This window comes from Malus sylvestris, chromosome 10 (assembly GCF_916048215.2).
Source record: "Malus sylvestris chromosome 10, drMalSylv7.2, whole genome shotgun sequence".
Lineage (NCBI taxonomy): Eukaryota > Viridiplantae > Streptophyta > Magnoliopsida > Rosales > Rosaceae > Malus > Malus sylvestris.
The window spans coordinates 14,457,902-14,473,801 of record NC_062269.1 but is presented as its reverse complement, the minus strand read 5'-3'; the positions used below and the strand labels follow the sequence as shown (position 1 = coordinate 14,473,801).

General features: G+C 38.8%; 1 pseudogene; it reads left to right on the top strand.

Annotated features, from left to right (window-relative positions):
- The first annotated feature begins 552 nt into the window (after positions 1-552).
- On the top strand, positions 553-9,472 carry LOC126584260 (uncharacterized; annotated as a pseudogene).
- The last annotated feature ends 6,428 nt before the right edge of the window (positions 9,473-15,900 follow it).

Here is a 15,900-nt window from a genome sequence, read left to right as displayed (position 1 = left end):
AGTTAGAAATCCATTTAGTTGTGTTTTTAAGTGTTTTGAGTCAAGTCATAGTCCAAATTCGTCCAAACTAGTGTTAGGTACTCAAAACTGCCCAGAAAGTGGTTTTAAGGCAGTTTTGAGCCTTCTAGTTGCTGTTTTGAGTTTTTAGTTTGTTTAGGTGTTTTAAATTCTAGTTTTGCATTAATTGAGTCTAGTTTAGTGTCCTACATTATAATTTTATGTTCTTGAGTCAGTTTTACATTGATTAGCATCCCTAGTTAATCCCCGGTCTAGAACGATCCCTATTTGCTCATATACTACAATTGTCATCCATAGGGTTTAATTTGTGTGTCAAGTTAATTTTCACATCAAATTTTGGCGCCGTTGCCGGGGATTAGCAAAATTGCTAATCCCTTGTGTTATTGCCGTGTGTTTTAGTATAAATTACTTAGTTTTCTGATTTTGTTTTGTTTTCTTGGTTTAGGTACTAGTGCATGACGCGGAGTCCTCAAACTGTGCATGCAAATATCTGGGACTTTAACGACGATTTTGAACGTGATTTGAGAAGAAAGAGGAGGCATCCCGAACCTAGTGAACCTAGTTCAAGTTCAAAGGCCGAATCTGAGTTTGAAGAAGTGGAAGAAGAAGTTATGGCCGCGGACAATCGGACCATTAAAGAGCTTTCGGCCTCGGGGTTGACCAATGCCGCACCATTATGCATTCAATACCCCGCGGCTGCCCAAGGCAAGACCGACGAATTTGAGTTGAAGTCAAGCTTGTTGCACCACATTCCGAAATACCATGGGCTTTCCATGGAAGATCCCAACAAGCATCTCAAGGAGTTCGAGGTTGTTTGTTCGAGCATGACACCTATCAATGTTGACGGGAGTATTTTGATGATGAAGGCTTTTCCATTCTCACTTTTGGAAAAGGCGAAAGATTGGCTTTACGAGTTAGCACCCGGAACGGTTACATCTTGGGATAGTATGAAAAGAGCGTTCTTGGAGAAGTTTTTCCCAACTTCAAGAGTCATTCTCTTGAGGAAACGGATTAGTGGCATCCAACAAAACCCAGGTGAATCGTTTCCTTCTTATTATGAACGTTTTAAATCACTTGTTGCTTCTTGTCCACAGCATCAAATGAAGGAGGAGCTGCTCATTCAATATTTCTACGAAGGACTCCTTCCCATGGAACGCCAAATGCTTGATGCCTCGGCGGGAGGAGCGTTGGTGGATAAGACTCCGGGGGCTGCAAAAGTTCTAATTGCCAATCGAGCACATAATGCACAACAATACGAAGGTGTTGGACAAAGAGACCCCCCACGGCCACAAGTGAATGAGGTAAGTTCTATGCCCGAGATTCAATCCCAATTAGCTAACCTTACTTCTATTGTTTCTCAGTTGGCCGAGGGAATGAAGATTCATGGACCAAGTGTGTGTGGCGTGTGCTCGGTGCAAGGACATGCCAATGATCAATGCCCTCAGTTGATTGAGAATGGGGGTTGGGAAACTGCCAATGCCGTGGGGTTTGGGAACCAAAATCAACCACGCCATGATCCATACTCTAATTCTTACAATCCGGGGTGGAGAGACCATCCAAATTTCAAATGGCGGGATCCTCAACAACCCCAACAACAAGGAGGATTTAGGCAGCAACCACCGGGCTTTTATACAAAGCCATTCGTCCCCAATCAAAACCAAGTGCAAACCGCCCCACCAACCTCAGGTACGTCTTTGGATAATGATCAAGTTGTTAAGTTACTTACTACTTTGACGCAGGAAGTACAAACTCAAAATAAGGAGAGACAAATCCAAGACAAACGGGTGGACAACTTGGAGAAGCAGATGGGTCAAATTGCAGAGTTTATGGGGCAAATTAGAGAACAAGGCAGATTGCCTAGTTCAACCGTTGTGAACCCGAAGGGAGGATTTGAAACCGCTAAGGCCATCATGTTGAGAAGTGGTAAACAGGTTGGAGCGGACTCGAATATATCCAAATCAAGTCAAGACGAGGAGGACAAGTTGATGCAAGAGGAGGCACAAAGAGCAAAACCCACGGCCAAGGATGACCAATCCATGCCGCCACCCTCTAACCCTCCTAAATCGTCCTCCACCACCAAGGTAAGTCCAAATTCGACTTTTTCTAGTTCTATTCCACTGAATGTGCCCTTTCCTGGCAGGTTTAGGCAATCAAAGAAGGAAGAAGCCGAGAAGGACATTCTAGAGACCTTTCGGAAAGTTCAAGTCAATATCCCGCTCCTTGATGCGATTAAGCAAGTCCCGAGGTATGCTAAGTTCTTAAAAGAACTTTGTACAACAAGGAGAAGGATTTCGAACAAAGAGGTGGTCCAGGTAAGTGAAAACGTCTCTGCTGTGTTACAAAGGAAATTACCCCCTAAATGCAAAGATCCGGGTAGTTTTACAATTCCATGCGTTATTGGTAATACTAAGTTTGAACAATGCATGTTAGACTTAGGGGCTTCGATTAATGTTATGCCATACTCAATTTATGCATCTATGAACTTAGGTGAGCTTAAAAATGATGGTGTGATAATTCAATTAGCCGATCGTTCTAATGCATACCCAAAGGGTGTTTTGGAAGATGTTTTGGTGCAGGTTGGTAATTTGATTTTTCCAGCGGACTTTTACGTGCTTGACATGGAGGATTCACCCCATTGCCGATTCTATTAGGGAGGCCCTTCATGAAAACAGCCCGCACCAAGATAGATGTGTTTAAAGGAACTTTAACGATGGAATTTGATGGGGAAGTCATTGATTTTAATCTTTCTGAAAGTATTAAATTTCCTAAGGACGATCATTCTTGCTTTTCTATTGATATAATTGATGATTTGGCGCAGGATTTTCTCGATTGTTTGGAGAGGGATACACTTGAAACGACAATTGCACAAGGAATTGGGCACAAAAATGGTGTTGCCGTGCCTAGAAGTGAGGATGAGGCCGAGATAGTGGCTGCCCTTGAGTCACTCCCTTAACACCATGGTAAGCCTTCTAACCCAATTTCAATTCCAGTTTCCACTAATAATATGTTACCCTCAGTGATTCAGGCACCCGTACTTGAGCTTAAACCGTTACCCGATCATTTAAAGTACGTTTTTCTGGGAGCGAACGAGACATTGCCCGTCATTGTCTCTTCATCACTCACGGCCATAGAGGAGGAGAAGTTGATCCGAGTGTTGAAAGAGCACAAGACATTGCCCGTCATTGTCTCTTCATCACTCACGGCCATAGAGGAGGAGAAGTTGATCCGAGAAGTTGATCCGGAAAGTTCTAAGGCAAGTTCTAAGTAATATGACTCAAAGAAATAAGGTGGGTTTGATTTTGGACGAAATTAATTAAAACAGAGAAAGAACAAAGTAAACAGATTTTAAGACAAAGTTAAGTAAATTGATGGGTGATAGATCAACTAGAGGGTTCTTCTCCACACATGATACACTTGCATTCAACTTTGATTTCCAATTGTTTCTTTCAATGAATTATGAATCTCAACGCCCTAGGTTAACTGTGATAGCACTTTTTTAACCTTCAAGTTTTCCTAAAGTTGGTGAATTGGATGGGAATGCACATGCAACAACTCAAAACATTCTCTAAAAGTTCCTTACGTGAAAAGCACAATAAAGATACAATCAAAGATCATTAAGCGTCATGAAAACTATAAGCATTGACGAGGCAATTGTTACTATGAAAAGCATGAAACGTTTGCCAAGAATTCACTTAACGCGATCGTTTATAAGCAACCTCCACTACTTGCAAACATAAAGTTGTAACTATTAGGTGAAACTTCCTTATGTTTTAGCTTCAAATTCCTGCATGAAAACTAAGTTGGCCATCTTAATTAACACACAAAAATAAGTCATCAATCAAACGGTTAAGCAAATTGCATTCACAATTCATGAAATAACAATTAGACGTAATCAATTCATCTTGCAAGCATAATCATGGTATTGAATAACCCCCTAGCCAAAAGGCTTAGTTCCTCATGTTCACAAAACAAAGGAAAACAGATTTATACATTGTAAATATAAGAAAGAGAACACCTAAATATTCCAACAATTCGATGTTGAACGGCTAGAATCTCCAAGTACTTCTTCTTCCTCTCCTTTGCTGCGGCACAGGGATTATGGGCAGGTTCTTGGGTTCTTGGATGATGTAGAATGGATGGAGGATGTATGGAAGTGTTTAGGGTTGATGGGTGGTGCGGCTAGGGTGGTTTTGGGTCAGAAAATATGGTGAATGGTGAAGGAATGGGGCTGTTGAAGATGGTGTTCAGTTTCTGGCGTGAATGATTATTTTCTGGATGAATGGGGATGTTTGTGGCTGCACAAACATGTTTATTTAAAGGGATTAGGAAATTAAAAACCCTAGACTCTTTTGGTAAACAGAAATTAAGTCAAAAGCTTCTAGAAATAGGAAATTAAATCAGAAACTTAAGGGAAATTAGCCAAAAGGTGCGGCACTAACCTAAAACAGATTAGGAAGGTGTTTACAAGCAAGGAAACAGGAAATAACTCCCTCCCTTGCACGGCAAGGAAGAGGGAAGGTGGGAAAGGTGCGGCACTAATGAGGATTATGCATGTGTTTCCTTAGTTATTTTAGTGTTTAAAGTCACTTTTGTGTGTTTTCAGATTCCAAAGCCGAAGTGTGCAAAATGATGTAATTTGGAGCCTTTTGGAGCAAAAGGAATGGATGAATTGAAGACTTGAAGAAAGAAGGATTCCTAATCAACCAAAGATTCCTAATCAACCAAGGATTCCTAATCGATGAAGGATTCCTAATTGAAGATGGATTCCTAATCACATGAGGATTCCTAGAAGAACAAGGATTCCTACTTGAAGTAGGAAAGTTAAGCCAAGGTTTCCTATTTTGGTTTAACCTTTCCTAATTCTAAAAGCACTTATGTTCCAGCCACTTTGAAGACCTCATATGCACTTTAGGACATAAAACAAAGATTCCTTGCACCATTCAAGGTAGTGCCCCACCTCACCACCCTTTCCTTCCCTTTCCTTGCCTTTCCTCTTCCTTGCCGTGCAAGGGAGAGGGTCCTTTCCTGTTTCTTTGCAATTAAAACACATTCCTCTTTTGTTTTAAACCCTAGCCGCACCTCCTAGCCTAATTCCCTTTAGTTTTCTGATTCTATTTCCTATTTAGATAAGTTTTAGACTTAATTTCTGTTTACCAAAATAGTCTAGGGTTTTTAATTTCCTAATCCCTTTAAATAAACTTCCTTGTGCAGCCACAAACATCCCAATTCATCCACAAACTCACCATTCACGCCAGAAACTGAACTCCATCTTCAACAGTGATGTGAAAATTATGTTGACACACAAATTAACCCTCTTTTTATCAATTGTAGCAAAGTATGTAAGTAGGGATCGTTCTAAACCGGGGATTAGGAGGGATTGCAAAATCACTTGAAAACTGACTCAAATATGTAAAAACAAGTTTAAAACACTAAACTAGACTCAAAGAATGCAAAACTAAGCTTTAAAACACCAAAACAACCCAAAAGACTCAAAACAGTTCAGAAACACTCAAAACTGCCTTAAAACCACAATCTGGGCAGTTTTGAACACTAGACACAAATTTGGACGAAAATTGGTTTTAACTTGACCTAAGACACTTAAAAACACAAACTAAAGTGATTTCTAACTATTATGACTCAACCAAGTAAAGGGGGATTGATTTTGGACGAATTTAACTTTTAAAACAAGAACTTTGAAAACAAACTTGACAGAAACGATTTTGATGTAGATTAAGATGGTGTAAGGCTAGTTAGAAGGTTCCTTCTCCACACATGAAACATATGCATACGACTCGATTTCCAGTTACTCTTTCAACAAACCATGAATGACAATGCCCCAAATTAACTAGATTGCACCAATTAATTCTCAGATTTCCCTATATTCATTGAATTGAATGGAATACGCATTACAACCAAATTATTCTTATCAAGAACCCTAACTATGGAATACGCATGATAGAGACACATATCAAAGATCATTAAGTTCAATAGAAATCATAGGCATTGACGAGGCATTCATAACTATGGGATACGCATGTTACTCTTGCCAAGGATTTACTTAACACAATCGTGACTAGCGATTTTTACTACTTATGAATATAAGTTAATAACGATTAGGTGAAATTCCCTTATACTCTAGCATCAAATTCATGCATGTGAACTAAGTATGCATCCTTAATTGAATACATAGAGGTGCGGCATTGTCTAATCCCGAAGCCGAGAGCTCCTTGATTGTACGATTGTCTTGTGCCATGACTGTCTCAACTTCACCCACTTGTGCCGTGGGTTCCTCTTCCTCAATCTCAACTTCGGCTTCCGAATTTGAACTTGATTCACTAGGCTTTGGATTCTTCCTCTTTCGTCTCAACTCTCGTTCAAAATCGTCGTCAAAGTCCAAGATGTGTTCACGAACCGGATGAGAGCTCCGAGTCATAAACTAGTACCTAAAAACAAGAAACAAAAACAACGTAAAAATCTGGACACAAATAAAACAAATTGAAATAAAACAATCCAAGGGATTAGCAACTTTGCTAATCCCCGGCAACGGCGCCAAAATTTGATGTGAAAATTATGTTGACGCACAAATTAACCCTCTTTTTATCGATTGTAGTAAGTATGTAAGTAGGGATCGTTCTAGGCCGGGGATTAGGAGGGATTGCTAAATCACTTGAAAACTGACTCAAATACGTAAAAACAAGTTTAAAACACTAAACTAGACTCAAAGAATGCAAAACTAAACTTTAAAACACCAAAACAAACAAAAAGACTCAAAACAGCAAACAAACACTCAAAACTGCCTTAAAACACTTTCTGGGCAGTTTCTGACACTCAGGAAGAATTTGGACGAAAATTGATTATAACTTGACTCAAGACACTTAAAAACACAAACTAAATTGATTTCTAACTAGTATGACTCAACAAAGAAAAGGGGGATTGATTTTGGACGAATTTAAAAACAAAACAAAACTTTGTAAACTAAAACAGATTTTAAAACGAATTTGGATGATTTGAATGGATGGAAGGCTAGCTAAGGGGTTCATCTCCACACATGTCACACTTGCATATAAAACGATTTCCAATTGCTTTTCAATAAACCACGAATTCTCAACGCCCCAAGTTAATTAGGTCCGCTTAAATTAACCCTCAGATTTTCCTTAAGTTATTGAATTGGATGAATTGCATACGACAACCCAAAGCATTCCCCACAAGTCCCCTACATGATTGCATAATAGAGATACAAGCAAGAATCATTAAGTTCTATGAAAACCATAAGCATTGACGAAGCACTTGTTACTATGATTGCATGAAACTTATGCCAAGAATTTACTTAACACGATTGTGATCAACAACCTTTACTACTTGTGAATATAAGTTCATAACGATTAGGTGAAATTCCCTTATATCCTAGCATCAAATTCATGCATGCAAACTAAGTGTCGACCCTCAATCAACATACAAGAATAAGTTTTAATTCACATAGATAAGCAAATTGAACTCACAACTTATGAAACGCAATTAGAAGTAATCAAATCATATAGCAAGCATAAACATGGTTTCAAATCCCCCCCTTGATGTGAAAATTAACTTGACACACAAATTAAACCCTATGGATGACAATTGTAGTATATGAGCAAATAGGGATCGTTCTAAACCGGGGATTAACTAGGGATGCTAATCAATGTGAAACTGACTCAAGAACATAAAAACATAATGTAGAACACTGACTAGACTCAATTAATGCAAAACTAGAGTTTAAAACACTTAAATCAACCAAAAACTCAAAACAGCAACTAAAAGACTCAAAACTGCCTTAAAACCACTTTCTGGGCAGTTTTGAGTACCTAACACTAATTTGGACGAAATTGGACTAAAACTTGACTCAAGACACTTAGAAACACAAACTAAATTGATTTCTAACTAATCTAACACTTTAAAATAAATGGGGGATTGATTTTGACGAAATCGAAATTAAAACAGAGACTTGTAAACAAACTTCAAACAAAACAGATTGTGATGAAATAGAATGGTGAGAAACTAGTTAGAGGGTTCCTTATCCACACATGAACATATGCATATAATTTGATTCCCAGTTATGACTTCAACAAACAATGAATGACAATGCTCCAAGTTAATTAGGTTCGCTTAAATTAACTTTCAGATTTCCCTAGATTCATTGGATTGAATGGGATACGCATTAAAACCAAATTATTCCTCATCAAAGTCTCTAACTATGGAATACGCATGATAGAGATATTTGATGAGGTTATTCCTTCCTAGTGCTACAAACATGTTGAGTATAAGAACACAAGTAAGGGTGTCGAATCCACAGGGACTAATTAGACCTATATAACCACTTGTTTTGCAAGAACCCTAACAGAAAGTAGAACTAAACAATTTAGGCAGTTTTGAGGTTGTAACTTGAAATACACGGAAATGAAATGAATACAAGTAAATGAATCACAAGTAATGTAATGAGGTAGAACCAAGGGAGTTGAGGTTAGGGATTGTAACAATATGGAGAAGGCTAGGGATTCGATTTCACCTTTTCTAATCAATTCCATATTGTTAATTCAGATTATGCTCATCAATCTATCTATTTCTTGAGTTTGTTTCACTTAGATATGATCATCCATATGATGTGTGGTTTTGATCAAATATTCCTAGTCATGAACCTAATTGTGATGTGCAACTTTGGTTCCTAAACAAGAATGTATTAAGCATAAGAAACTTTCACAAAACCAAAGGAAACACTTGGCATGATGTTTGCCAAACATTCCCTTCAATCATTCCCATATCTGCCAAGGTTATGCATGATGTGTGCTCTAAGATTGGCTAAACCAACTTATGGTTAATTCAAATGGTGATCAAGCATTAAAATCAACACACAAAGTCACAATTAAATTAGAGAATGAAACAAGAAATAGAATGATAAACTGAGCATTCCAAATTAACTACGTGGCAATCTTTCTAGGCTACATCGAATCCCTATAGAGAGATTAGTTACACTTCATGTTTACAAAGATTTGACATATAAATATAACACATGAGTGTACATAAAATTGAGAAGAAAAACCCCTTGAAGCAAAACTGGAATCGAAGATCACTTGAGAATGGCCTTCGGTGCTAGCTCTCCAAGTGTGGTGTAACTCCTCCAAGAATGATGTATAAATGAAGGTGGTACGGTTGTGGTGAAATGGTTGGTGTAATATGGTGAAGAGGATGGACAGAAAATGGAGAGGTTGTGTGTAAGAAGAATAGAATGAATGTGTAAGGAATGTCGAATCTGGAGTGGGATAGATAGAATGTAGGTTATGGAATGTAGTGTATATAATGGAATGTAGAGTTGGTGTCCAATTGAAGATGGAATTCCGAGAGTTTCAGATTTCTTGAAGGAGCTCACTTAAAGGGAATGGATGGAATAGCTTTTGGATTCAGATCCAAGATTGGATCTTAACAATTGTAAAATATGGAGTGCTAGTGTGTGTAATGATGGGGTAATTCCTTTCTGAAATGGATAGTGCACGGCATGGGGTTGAATGGGCAAGCATGTGGTCATTTAAATGGAGGAGCATGTGAAATCTGCAAGGACAGGCTGTCAAGGATTAACAATGCACGGCATGGGTGAATTAGTGGGTGAAATGTGGCTGAATGGGGTAACTAATGGGGGGTGAATGTTCTAGGTGAAGAAAGGGGGTTGAAAGGGTAACCAAATGCATGGCAAGGTGTGTTAAACCTCCCAATCTGAATCCAATGCATGTGCCATGCATAAAATCACCCAATCTGGCCGAATTGCACCCTTTGTCAATTCCTGAAATTCTAGCAACCAACTTGTCCTCAATTCTTCACTTGGACTTCAAGTTAACTCACAAGATGTTCTCCATGCTTGAACTAGCTCTCGGTCACAAAATGTGGTGTTTTTGCTTCATTGCCTTCCAATTGATCCTAAAACAAACTTAACTACACACTAACACCAAATAATGTAAAATGCAACAAGTTTGATCAAAAACGTCACAAAGACACAAAATATGAATGCTATAAATGCATATGAAATGTGAACTAACAAATACCCCCAAACCTGGTTTTTGCTAGTCCACGAGCAAACTTAGAATTAAAACACACAAAACACTAACATCTAACAAACACTAACAACTAACTACACCACTTTCGCTGGCCAAACGATTGCACTGAGCATGTGCAACAAGCCTTTGAACCCCTAGGTGTCCCTAGTTGGAGGAGTTGTGTCTCCTGAGGGTTTACAAAGATGACACCCTCAAACATCTACAAAATCTGCACACAATTTGGTTAAACATGCTTTAAACAAACTAATCAAAACCCATGAAACTTTGTTTTACACTCAAACTCAAAAGCCTTGCCATTCCAAAGAATCATATCAATTGTAATGTATAAAGATATTTCACCATGTCTTACAACTTCAAGGTCACCATACCCAAATGCTTAAGAATGAATTCGCCTCAACTCTATTCCTCACGGTTTTCACTCAAGTTCTCACTCAGATCCTAAGGTTTAGTCTCTCCACTAACATATGTGAGTGAAGTTATGTAAAGGAAATCAAAATTCTCACATATGAACTTGAAATGAAAGCACAATTCTGAGTAGATCTCATGAAATGAATCAAATGCTAAGAATATAGATAACACACACACTTACCATCACTCATGAATACATCCTCAATGATCAACTAGGTCTTTCTCAAGATTGTAATGTAAGGCTTAGGTTATAGGTTATGAAAGAAGTGATATGGAATACTAGAGCTTGGGGCATACCAAAGTGTCCTTGAGGTCCATCTTTTTACTTGAATTTATCTTCTTTCTTCTTGATTTTTGGTGTCCAAGCCCTATGTCTTATAATAAGGAGATTTGGAATTTGTTTTCACTTGATTCTCTTCTCTTTTTTTTTTCTTTTCTTTTCTTTTCTTTAAGTCTCCCAAATTTTTTTAGAACCACACTTCACATAGGTGCCTTTGGTACACGCCACAATCTTGCTCTATCAATCAATTTACCTTTGGACTTCATCACATTGGCATTCCCCAAGCTATAAGGTACGGCTTGTATTGAGCTAGGATGGGGTTAGAGTATGGTGTGGGTGATGAAAGGATTAGGCAAAAGTGCTTGGCTGCAGAGAGGGTGAATGGGGCACACAAAGGGATAGGATTTAGCCTTTAGAAGTTAAAACATGCATAGCCTAACATCATCTCATTGAGTTCATTCATGAATGGTACTAAACACCTGGTATCTACAAAGGAGAATAATTCTTAGCATTCAAACAAAATAGTAGCAATGAGATCATTTAAAGTGAAGTTTGCAAGAAAAAGATAGGAGTAGAAACACTTTAAACCCTCTCAAAGAAGCAATTTAGGCTCAAAATAACTCACTAGGGTAGTCTCCACTATTCTTCTTGGTGAATTTGAGTATGGTACCTCTATCATCATATCACAAGTGTTACAACTTTATACATGCCAACAAGATACAAAACTCTTTCATAGTGACCCCCAAAGTTTGTTTGCAAACATAGCCTTCATATACATTCGTATTAGTAAGCAAAAACAAATTTAACCAACACAAACACAAACAAACACTAAAACATGCTTTTCAACACTAAAACAAACCTTTCACACTCAAACAAACAACTTAACCAAAACCATCACAAAAACAAACTTTCCATCCATAATACCCCCAAACCTAACTTAAACATTGTCCTCAATGTTTACATTTGAATGTAGTGCAAGTAGGCAAAAAAAAAAAAATATGGCATGGAAACAACATAATCACAACATAAGGAAAGAACACAAACCACACTAGGTTGCCTCCTAGTAAGCGCTTCATTTAATGTCTAGGCAAGACATGGCAGCTTGTTCATGGTGTTGTAAACTCAAGAAAATCCACAACTTGATACATTAGCTCATCCTCCACATTGTCCAAGTATGGTTTCAATCTCTGCCCATTGACTTTAAAGGAGGTGCCATTCTTCATGCTCTCAATCTCCACAGCTCCGTGTGGAAATGTTTGCACCACCTTGAATGGTCCAACCCACCTAGACTTCAATTTTCCTGGAAAAAGTCTCAAACGTGAGTCATACAAAAGTACTTTCATACCTTGGTGAAACTCCTTCCTCAGGATGGCCTTGTCATGATAGAGCTTAGTCCTTTCCTTGTAGATTTTGGCATTCTCATATGCCTCATTTCTAAGCTCTTCCAACTCATTAAGTTGGAGCTTTCTTGCTACTCCCGCATCCTTGTAATCAAAATTGAACTTCTTGATGGCCCAATATGCACGGTGTTCAAGCTCCATTGGCAAATGACAAGCTTTCCCAAACACAAGTCGATATGGACTCATGCCAATGGGAGTCTTGTATGCTGTCCTATATGCCCAAAGTGCATCATTCAACCTCAAAGACCAATCCTTCCTTGTAGGGCTCACGGTTTTCATCAAAATGTTCTTGATCTCCCTATTGCTTATCTCCACTTGTCCTGAGGTTTGAGGATGGTACGGGGTTGACACTTTGTGGTTGATGTTGTACTTCTTCATTAAGGATTCAAAGGGTTTGTTGCAGAAATGGCTACCACCATCACTAATAATAGCTCTTGGTGTTCCAAACCTACAAAAAATATCATTTTTAAGAAAGTTCAACACAGCCTTATGATCATTAGTTCTTGTAGCAATGGCTTCAACCCATTTAGATACATAATCTACAGCTACTAAAATGTACAAGTAACCAAAAGAGGATGGGAATGGTCCCATGAAGTCGATTCCCCAAACATCAAAGAGTTCTACCACCAAAATGTTGTTCAAAGGCATCTCATTCCTTCGGCTTATGTTCCCCATTTTCTGGCACCTATCACACTTAGAACAAAAACCAAAAGCATCTTTGAATAAAGTAGGCCAAAAGAAACCAGATTGTAAAACTTTTAGGGATGTCTTTTTGGCACCAAAATGTCCTCCACATGCCAATGTATGGCTAAATGTTAGAATGCTTTGGTGTTCACTCTCTGGGACACATCTCCTAATGATTTGGTCAGGACAATACTTAAACAAGTATGGTTCATCCCAAATGTAATGTTTTACCATAGCAAGGAACTTCTTTCTTTCCTGAAACGAAATGTCATCTCTCAATACACCACAAGCAAGGTAATTGACAAAATCAGCATACCATGGTTCTTTTTCTTGAACAACAAAGAGTTGTTCATCTGGAAATGATTCATTTAGAGGCAAGGGTGGTCCAACTCCATGGTTCTCATCAAGCCTAGACAAATGGTCAGCCACAACATTGTCACTTCCCTTCTTATCTAGGATTTCCAAATCAAACTCTTGTAATAAGAGTATCCATCTAATTAGGCGCGGTTTAGTATCCTTCTTTGTCATCAAATACCTAAGGGATCTTTGGAATGTGGCCGGGGCATTGCAAAGTCCAAAGGGCATTCTCCTATATGCAAAGGTGCCAAATGGGCATGTGAATGTAGTCTTCTCTTGATCCTCCGGGGCAATTGCAATTTGGTTGTAACCTGAGTAACCATCAAGAAAACAATAATGTGAGTAACCTGCCAATCTCTCAAGCATTTGATCTATGAAAGGCATGGGAAAGTAATCTTTTCTAGTGTTAGAATTCAACTTCCTGTAATCGGTGCAAACTCTCCAACTAGCCGTGGGTCTTGTGGGCACAAGTTCTTGGTTTTCATTTCTCATTACTGAGATTCCCACCTTCTTTGGTACCACTTGAATGGCACTCACCCATTTGCTATCAGAAATAAGATATATGATCCCCACATCTAACAACTTCAATACTTCATCCCTCACAACTTCTTTCATGTGTGGATTGAGCCTTCTTTGTGGCTCACGGGTTGTCTTTGCTCCATCCTCCAAAAGGATCCTATGCATGCACCTAGTAGGGCTTATTCCCTTGATATCTGCAATAGACCAACCAATAGCAGATTTGGACTCTTTTAACACCCTAAGTAGTTTATCTTCTTCATTAGGAGTGAGGTCCGAGGCTATGATAACTGGAAGAGTTTCAAATTCAGCTAGATATGCATATTTTAGATGTGGTGGAAGTGGTTTAAGTTCAAGTTTAGGTGCCTTAACAATGGAAGGGATTAAATGTGACCTTGATGGTTCTAATGACTCTACAAGAGGTGAAACATTTAAAGGATATGGTGCTAATGCTTCCAAGGCAGCAACCACTTCCATGAATGCATCTTCATCATCAAACTCATCTTGAGATTGAGTCAAAACAGTTTGTAATGGCTCATTAGATTGTGCCTGCAAGAACTTAGAGAAAACAAGTGAATCAAGCACATCAATGGCATAGCAATCAAGGGATGAAGAAGGTTGAGAAAGAGACTCAAACACTTTGAATTGGACAGTTTCTCCTAGCACGGACATAGTGAGGAGTCCATTTTGCACATCAATGATGGTCTTGGCCGTGGCCATGAATGGTCTTCCAAGCAAAATAGGCAACTCTCTATCATGTATAGGTGCTTCCTCCATGTCCAACACTACAAAATCTGCAGGCAATATGAGTTTATCAATTTGAACTAGAATGTCCTCAACTATACCTCTTGGATACTTCACGGATCTGTCCGCAAGTTGTAATGAAATGGTTGTGGATTTCAATTCCCCCAAACCTAGTTGAAGGTACACGGAGTATGGCATTAAATTGATGCTAGCACCCAAATCAAGCATGGCCTTCTCCACTTTCTTGTCCCCAATGGTGATGTTGATAGAGAAACTCCCCGGATCTTTGAGCTTTGGTGGAAGTTTCCTTTGTAACACCGCACTTACATTCTCCGACACTACTACCTTCTCATGGGGTCCATACTTCCTTTTGTAATTGTTTAACTCTTTGAAGAACTTCCCATAAGCCGGCATGTTCCTAATGACATCAAGCAAGGGTAAGTTAACATTCACCTTACTTAGAATATCAAAAATTTCCTTAAATGACTTATCATGCTTGCTCTTAGCAAGTCTTCCAGGGAATGGTATTGGTGGAGTGTAAGGCTTCTCGGCCTTGTGAAGATTTGGTGCTTCATTTGAGGAAGAAGCATGGCTTGGTTCCTCATTTGGTTTCTCATTTCCACCTACATTCACATGATCAAATTCATTAGTAACTTCATTTCCAACTCTATTATCAATAACCTTACCATTTCTGAGTGTAGTGATTGCTTTGGCTTGCTCTTGGTTCCTTTGAAGTATCACGGGTTGGCTTGGAAATTTGCCAACCTCTCTTTGGTTCAAGGCATCTGCAATCTGCCCGAGTTGTGTCTCCATTTTGGTTAGGGCAGCAGAATGTTGTTGGAAGGTGCTATTTGTGGCTTGTTGGAATTGCAAGGTGTTTTGAGCCAAACACTTAACCGTATCTTCAAGTGTAGAGGCAGGTTTTGGTTGGAAGTTTTGGTAATTGTTGTTGTTCTTCCATGAAAAGTTGGGATGATCTCTCCACCCCGGATTATATGTGTTTGAAAATGCATCATTCCTTGGCCTTTGATTGTAAGAATTCATGAGGTTCACTTGTTCTTGGACAAACTCGGGATAGGCCTCCCTAGATGGACATTGATGAGTAGGGTGGCTTGGTATGTTGCAAATGGCACACACCTCATTTGGTTTTGGCACCAAGTTGAGCACGGATTCAAGCTTTCTTTCTAGGTTAGCTACCTGCAAAGAAAGATCATGATTAGCATTTGTTTCATACACTCCAAGTTTCTTACCTCTTACATCTTTGTGTTGAGCATTAGATCCCAACATCTCATAGATGTTGTATGACTCTTGAGCATTCTTTTTCTTCAATGCTCCACCTGCGGCATTATCCACGGTTGATTGACAAGTTTGGGTTAGTCCATCATAAAAAATTTGCATTTGTAAGTGAAGAGGT